General features: G+C 48.6%; 1 pseudogene; it reads left to right on the top strand.

Moving 5' to 3' along the window:
* Positions 1–386: 386 nt before the first annotated feature.
* Positions 387–1,919, top strand: LOC144805544 (uncharacterized; annotated as a pseudogene).
* Positions 1,920–8,170: the final 6,251 nt, after the last annotated feature.

Raw genomic sequence — 8,170 nt, 5'->3', positions numbered from 1 at the left:
TCAAAGATGGTAAAGAATAGATGTAATTTACAACCTGTTAAATAGTGTTTATTCACATTCCATTATGTTTCCATTTATTAATTTTGAATCTCTTTACATCCTACAGAAAGCAAGCCTTGAATGCATGAAATTATTGTAAAAAATGAAGATAAAACTTCAAACTTACAAAAATCAGTCCCCAACAATGAGCTCCGGTATTCACGAAGATATCAGTGCAGTCTGCGACAGAGGAACCTGCACATAAACTGACAGATCCTGGATGAAGCAGTCGAGGGCAGTTCAGTGATTGTTAGAGTCAAGACTGATAAATTAACTCTAGAAAATAAAGGCAACAACATTCACAAACCGCCTCAAGTGTCAACAGGCGTCCAACACCAGCTGTGATCATGGGAATGGTATGAAGTGGTTACTGCAGTGCTCTGCTTTCTAAAGTGATAAGGAACAATTATTCAGTGCTCTGGGTGTATTGTAAACTCTTTCTGGTGAAACCGCAGCAGCCAGTGAAAAGCACAACGGAGTGGAGACAAACAACCAAAGGGTAAAGGAAAGAGGAGTTCTGCTATCCACAACACAGCAGACTGTCCCAATTTGTACCAACCAGAAGGAAGATTAATCTTCACCCACAAGCATGCAAAACCATCATTCAATCTGAAGGCAGAATCGCCTTCAAAGGAACCTTATATATATTATGAGTGTGGCAAATATTTAATGGCTATTGCAAGTTATTGTTAAATCAGAAACCAAACGTGCAAAATACCACAAACATACAGGGTTTGAGAATAACACAAGTGCTTTATCAGCCATGTTGGCCCATCAGGAAACGCAGTCATGGGATGTAGACAAATATATCCCGACCCATAGACACTAACCAAGAAAGAAGAACCAGACACATGTAATGAGCGCTTCAGTTTGTCATCGCTACTAAAGCTTCATCACCGAACACACACAGGAGAAAAAACATTCAAGTGCAGTGACTGTGTGAAGAGTTTTAGTAGGTTAATAGAATTACAAAGTCATCAGCGAACACACACAGGGGAAAAACCATACCATTTTACTGAATGTGCAATGTGCTTTAGACAGTTATCACAGCTACAATGACATCAGCGAAAACATTATGGGGAAAAACCATACAATTGCAATGAATGTGGAAGTTTTTTTAGTGATTCCACAACATTAAGGAATCATCAGCGAACACACACAGGGGAAAACCATTCAAGTGCAGTGTAGCTGTGAAGAGATTTAGGTGGTTATCAGAACTACGTAGACATCAGCAATCACACACAGGGGAAAAACCATTCAAGTGTAGTGAGTGTGAGAAGAACTTTAGGCAGTTATCAAACCTACAAAGCCATCAGCGAACACACACAGGAGAAAAGCCGTACCATTGCAATGAATGTGACAGTGTATTTATTGAGTCTTCATCTTTAAGGATTCATAAACGAACACACAAAGGGGAAAAACCATTCAAGTGCAGTGAATGTGCGAAGTGCTTTAGTCAATCAGCACACCTAAAAGAGCATCAGCGAACACACACAGAGGAAAAACCATTCAAGTGCAGTGAATGTGCAAAGTGCTTTAGTCGTTTACCAGACCTACAAATACATCAGCGAACACACAGAGGGGAAAAAACATATGTTTGCAATGAATGTGGAAGTTGGTTTAGATGTTGCTCAGCGTTTAGGATGCATCAGCGAACACACACAGGTGAAAAACCATACCATTGCAACGAATGTGGAAGTAGCTTTAGCCATTGCTCTGCATTAAGGACTCATGAACGAACGCACACAGGGGAAAAACCCTTCAAGTACAATGAATGTGTGCAGAGCTTCAGTCAGTTATCGAACTTACAAACACATCAGCGAAGACACAAATGGGGGTGGGGTCACACACTACTCACACACCGGCGGTGTCGCCCCTAAGGACTCTGGTCAATGTAGTAAAGTGTTCGCGATGCATCATCTTTCGATCTTCTGCTATCTTCACTGTCTTCGCCATCCCTGGACACGTGTTTCGGGGTATCACCCCTCGTCAGCAGGGATAGGCCGTGTACTGGGGTTGCCGATGGCTGCCAATATCTGCCAGGTATAGTACCACTCAGGCGCGTAGGTGCGGGATCCCCGGCTCACCAGCCCACTGCTCACGGGAGCTTTAAAGTTACAAATGGGGGTGGGGTCGCACACTACTCGCACACCGGCGGTGTCGCCCCTCAGGACTCTGGTCAATGTAGTAAAGTGCTTGCGATGCATCATCTTTCGATCTTCTGCTATCTTCGCTGTCTTCGCCATCCCTGGACACGTGTTTCCCGTGAGCAGTGGGCTGATAGATAGAGAGCGCACAACGGGAACGCCTTACCACACATAAATCAAGGACAATTTGCAATTAAAGAAGTGTTTACTTTTTAAGGAACGCTACAAATTGAAGATATAGTTCCCTTTCTTGAGGGGTTCTCCCTGTATTTTGGCTGCGTGTTCTGATCGTGTGCCTGTTCATCTTGCCACTTTGTTTTTAAAACTGTAATTTTTTAACCGGCCCGCATACTTGCACATTAAAAATATTCGAGTCTTTGACTCATTTTGTACACTTCCCTATTGCTGCTGCTCTCGGGGCGAGGGCTTCTATTTACTTCCTGCTCGTCCTGTGGTGCCGCCGAGAGACGCCATATTGTGGTAGTTGGCGTGCCAGCTCTCAAGCTCCCGGGCTCATTTAAATGCACGCTGAACGGGCGCGCATTGCTTGAGGGGTTCTCCCTGTATTTTACGTCTGGCTGCGTGTTCTGTAAATGCACGCTGAACGGGCGCGCAGCGGGCACGCCGCTGGCGCACCCAAGGCGTGCCCAAGGTAAGCCCGTCTGCGGCCGTCAGCGTCCCGCATTACGGCCAGCCATGCTGCCCGAAAGTCCCCAGGTAATGAGTCAATGAGAAGCTATTGTGGAGCGTCTCTTAGAGCACTGGAGTGCTTGGCTCGCTGCCATTGCCAGACCTGGGATGTGGCGATGTTGCCGTTTGCCCCCTGTTCAGATTGCGGCTTCCATTTGAAGGGCGAGCCTGCCCCCCCGGCTACCAAGGACCGCCCTTTGGCTCAGCGGGCGAAGGATGTTCACATTAGGGCAGCTATGATCAATGCCCGGTCCCTTAGGAAACACCACGCAGATGTTCATGAACTTTTGGAGGATAATTCTTTAGACATGCTGTTCCTTACAGAGACATGGCTTGATTCTTCCTCGGACCCTATTGTTTCCTTTGCCATTCCATCAGGCTATAAGATTCTTAGAGCCGACCGCCAGGGGGGTAGAGGTGGCGGTGTGGCCATAGTTTATAAAGATATTTGGGAACTCCATCTGGGGGATCCTTCAGCTTGGGCAGGCTGTGAGGTGCTTGACTTTAGCGTCCGCTTCTCAGCACACTTTACTCTGGGGGCCTCTTTGATCTATTGGCCACCTGGTCCCGCGGGCCCATTTCTCTTGACCTGTGGGGATGCAATTGTCTCTAGGGCGGTAAGGTTTTCGCATTATATGATTCTGGGGGACTTTAATATTCATTTGGGTTGTCCTGATACTCGGGAGGCGGCTGACCTGCTGGACATTTTCCAAATGGCTCAACTTACCCAGCACATCCGCCTTCCGACTCATCGGGCTGGCCATCTATTAGATCCAATCTGCTCCAATTTCCCCCTTTCCATAGGGGATCCCTGCCCCGTGCCCTGGTCCGACCATTTTATATCCTATTTTTCTTGGATGTTGTGAGAAGTTGGCCTAATGTATGATGTTCACAATTCTGTGGGCACCTTGTATCAGTCCAAACAATCCCTTATGGTGGTGGTTGTAAGTCAACCTTAAGAAAGACAAGGTATCCTAGGGGTAGCATGGACTAAGCAGCCTTCAGGCTAAACTCAAGAGGGCATGTGAAGCCAGCTGTTTTACCATATGCAATCCTGTAATACCAAATGAAAGGACACCACACAAGTTATATATTATAAAAATATATGTATTTATTCTCAGAATAATCCTCTGTACTCGTATAGAAGCACAAGCGTTTAAACAAAAGCACAATATAACATATGAAAGTTGCACGTTTATGGATGAGGCCGGTGGCCACTCAAACCATATATCAAAAAAGTGGTATAAGTATCACTAATCGATCAGTGGTAAGGCCTAGGGCCTTGGGAATCGCTGGGACTACACTGGACTAACAGCAGTTAGGACGGGAGTAGCCCGCGGGATTCGGGTGCAGCGCTAAAAGCACAAGCATGCACCAATGCAAAGTCAATGGTGCGTAAAAGTTGTCGAGTTACAGTTTTAGGAGTCTTCCGACTGGACTAGAAGGACAAAACTTTAGACTTAGACACTAGAGGTGTAAACCACTACAGGAGCACCGGTGTTCAAGAGTTACCTCACCCACAGGAAGCGGGTGCACAGGTGCAAAAGCGTGTCGGGTTTCGTCGTGTAGATCTATGGAGCCTGGAGATGAAGATGCTGCAGGCGGCCAGAAGAGAATGTCCGGTGTGATCCAAGGGTGGATCGAAGATGTAGAGAACCTGAAAGCAGAGGGGACAGAGTCTGGGTCACTAGCCAGTGAGCAGGAAGGAACCAGGAAGGAACCAGGCGATGTCAGGCGCAATCATGTGGTTGATGTGAAGCTTGTCTCTGCTTCCACGTTGACTCTGGGGCACAGAGGATGTCCAGGAGTGGATCACAAGCTGTCCCACAAAGGCTTTCGCTGTCGGCGGTGTCGGCTTCCGGATCAGAGTTAGCAAGCCTTGGCAAGGGCAACCCACGCAGGATTTAAAGATCACTTCTTGACCGGACCAGCAAGGTCAGATCGGGTTCTCCTTTTCAAAGGAGCGAGGGCCAGTCTGGAGCAACCCGACTAGCAGAGCAAATTTAAAGGTTTGTCGGTACTGGGGCCGTTAGCCAATGGGCAAGCGACCGGATCAACGCATTGAGCAGTAAAATGCAAAAGGACCCCACACAACACTCGATGAGTGTGGAGGGGTGAGCTTCGGTGCAAAAGCTGCTCGGGGCTAGGGCTTTTCAAACCCCAATGCACAGATTTGAGGGAGCCTCGGGTGTTGCACGGTCAGCACTTTGTGGTTTTTCCAAGATGGCCTGCCCCACGCTTCAGGTCGCCTCCACGGGTCTCAGATTCCCTGGGACTGTGGATCGGGCTGTTGGAAGGCAGGAAAGCTGGGTCTTGTTGATCTCTGTCGCTCGAGTTCCAGCGGGAACTGCAACAAAGCAAACGGTGAGGCACTGGATGGTACCTGTTTGCACAGGGTGGTCACTCCTTGACCACAAGGGAGATTCTTCAGTCTTCTACATCGAGTAGGATGTTGAAGGGTCCAGAGTTTTGTTTCATAAGTTTCAGTCAGGATAATCTGATGTGCATTAGCACTGCTCCCACCTTTATTCCAAATCTGGAGGCTGGATTACCTGCTAGGTCCCTCCTATGGGTGGGACCCAGGAAGGGGGTGGTTACCCTTTGTCCAGTTTCATGCCAGGACTGGGGCTGGAGTGCCCCAGAACCGGTTTGACTGGATCTTGCATGGGACACCTTGTGTGCCCCAGGCAGTGTCTAGTTTCTTTCAACCCTCCCTGCTCCAATCCACTATCTCCTGTCTGGGGTGGTGTAGCACCTCCCTGTGACAGGAAACCCTTTGTCCACGCCTCCCCTGCCAAGTTTCGGTCAGCAGCAGGAGGTCAGACTTGTGTCGGGGTAGCAGCATCCATTTTGTGATGCTGAGGCTCTGGTTAGGATTAACCGTGTTTAAAGTAAAGTAACATGTCTTCTCCCTCTAGAAGGGTGGAATGCTACCCCCGTCGCCAAAACTGGTGAGGGGGTAGTATTCAAAAGTGTATGGCACCAACCACAACATGTTTTGATAAAGCCAAACCAAGGTTAGCAATAACCGCGAGGATTATAATGCACTTAAGAGTATATGGTATGGCAATATCCTGGAACAGCAGTAAGGAAATGGTTCCGACCACTGCAGACAGGCTCAGCTCATGCTAGAGCACCATCTCACATAAAACCAAGCACTCTGCCTCCAGGATTGTTAAGGCCTGCCATAGGAGTGACTGATAGGTATATATGTGTCCAGATATAGGTTTAGATATAGGTATACTATATCTAAGCAAGGGGTGATTATACCACCTTGCCCCAGCTGAGTGATCAGCCAGTTGTGTCAATTTAAGTACCAGCCAGGGGTGGCAAAAGATATGCTGCAGCCCCTGGTAGGCCTTGGATGCACCTATGCCCTGAGCACCTATAGTGCATGTTACAGGGGCTGATAAGGTGTCCAGTACCAAATTGGTGATGTACCTATATTACATGGAGTACAAAGAGAGAGCAGATAGCCTGGGACCCTGATTAGCAGGATCCCAGGCCAACTAAGTCGAAAATCAGCTAAACACTAGGCAAAAATCTGGGGTAACCATAGTCAGGTATCCACCCTCCTACAGATGTTATCTAGTGTAGTTCCACGGGTCGATTCTTTCCAGAAACCTGCTTTTGGGAAAATCGTCCCTCTGGAATTCAAACTGGCTCTTGACCATTCCAGGCCTGTTTTGCCAGGAGAACTGGAGGAGTGCCTGTCAGGGTTCACCACTTGGGTTGCTAAGGTGGCGGCTCCTGCAGCCTCTCCTCGGCCTGTTAGACCTGCTAGAGATACCCCGTCCAAACCCTGGTTTAATGCGACTCTCAAGGGTGCTAAGCATGATTGCAAGGTCTTGGAGCGTGCCTGGCACCAGAGCGGATACTGCCCATAGCCAAGAGGAAACTCAGAGTTACGCAAAAAATCTACTATGAGGCCATTGCCTTGGCTAAAGGGCAATTCTATGCAGCCCGCATCGATTCAGCTAGGAATAACGCCAAAGAAATGTTCTCCATAGTGCAGAATTTGACGTCACCACGGCCCCAAACGAGTGTTATTCCATCTTCCCTCGCCTGGTGTGATACGCTTTCCTGCTGCTTCAGAGAGAAAATTCAGACCATCCAGGCTTCATTTTCCTCAGGTAATGGCTGTTGCATGTGACCTTTGGCTGTTCAACCTGCCGCCCTCATCTGCTCTCTATCTGTTTTTAGAGCAGTTGACCCCCTGGAATCTCTCAAAATCCTCAGGGGGCTTAAGTCCAGCTCTCTTTCGGACTCCTGCTCGGCTAGGCTTCTGGCAGCAGTGGCAGAGAGCGTGCATACAGAGGTGAACTGTATTGTCAACATGTCTCTTCAGACTGCAGTGGTCCCTCTGGGGTGGAAGCAGGCTAAGATTCTGCCTCTTCTTAAGAAAGCCTCTCTGGATCCCCTTATTCCAGGGAATTATCGTCCCATCTTCTTCTCCCGGCCATTGCTAAGGTCTGTGAGAAGGTTGTCAACAATCAACTCACAGAGTATGTGGAGACAGAGGGGCTCCTGCACCCAGCACAATCAGGGTTTCGTGCCTCTCACAGAACTGAGACTGTCTTAGTGGAGGTGGTGGAGGCTATTCGGGAGTGTCTTGACACGGACGGGAGGGCAGCATTAATTTTGCTTGACCTCTCAGCCACGTTTGACACGGTCCCTCATGCTCTCCTCCTGGCCCGACTGACGGAGATTGGGGTGTCAGGAGCAGCCTGGGGCTGGCTTAGGTCCTTTCTGGAGTAGCGGGTTGAGCAGATTTGGCTCCCCCCTTTCTCTTCCTCCCCCAGCTGGTCACCACTGGAGTCCCTCAGGGCTCTTCCCTCAGCCCGCTCCTCTTTAACATTCATGTTATGCCACTTATATATCTGGCAGAGGAGCTTGGGGCTAAAGTGATGGCCTATGCTGATGATACGCAGTTGCTGTTCACCTGGGATAAGACATCCAGCTCCGTCTCAGCAGATCATCAGTGTCCAGTCTCCATCTTTAAATGGCTGGCAGATGCACAGCTAAAATGCAACAAACAAAAATCAGCGATCTTGCTTTATGGCAAGTTTCCCACTGATTTTCATGAGCAGCTGTGGCCCCCTGACTCCCCGCTCCCCCCTGTGACGGGACAGCCTGCAAAAAATCTGGGAGTCTGGTTTGACGAGAGTCTCTCCATTTCAACCCATATTAAGAAACTGGCAGGTTGCTGCTTTGGCCTCCTTAAGACTCGGCGGACCTTTTTCCCGCTTCTCCCTCAAGCGGCTAGAGAAACTGTTACATGTGCCCTGATTCTA

This window comes from Lissotriton helveticus (genome assembly GCF_964261635.1).
Source record: "Lissotriton helveticus chromosome 1_1 unlocalized genomic scaffold, aLisHel1.1 SUPER_1_unloc_14, whole genome shotgun sequence".
Taxonomy (NCBI): domain Eukaryota; kingdom Metazoa; phylum Chordata; class Amphibia; order Caudata; family Salamandridae; genus Lissotriton; species Lissotriton helveticus.
This window is presented reverse-complemented; position numbering and strand designations above follow the sequence as displayed.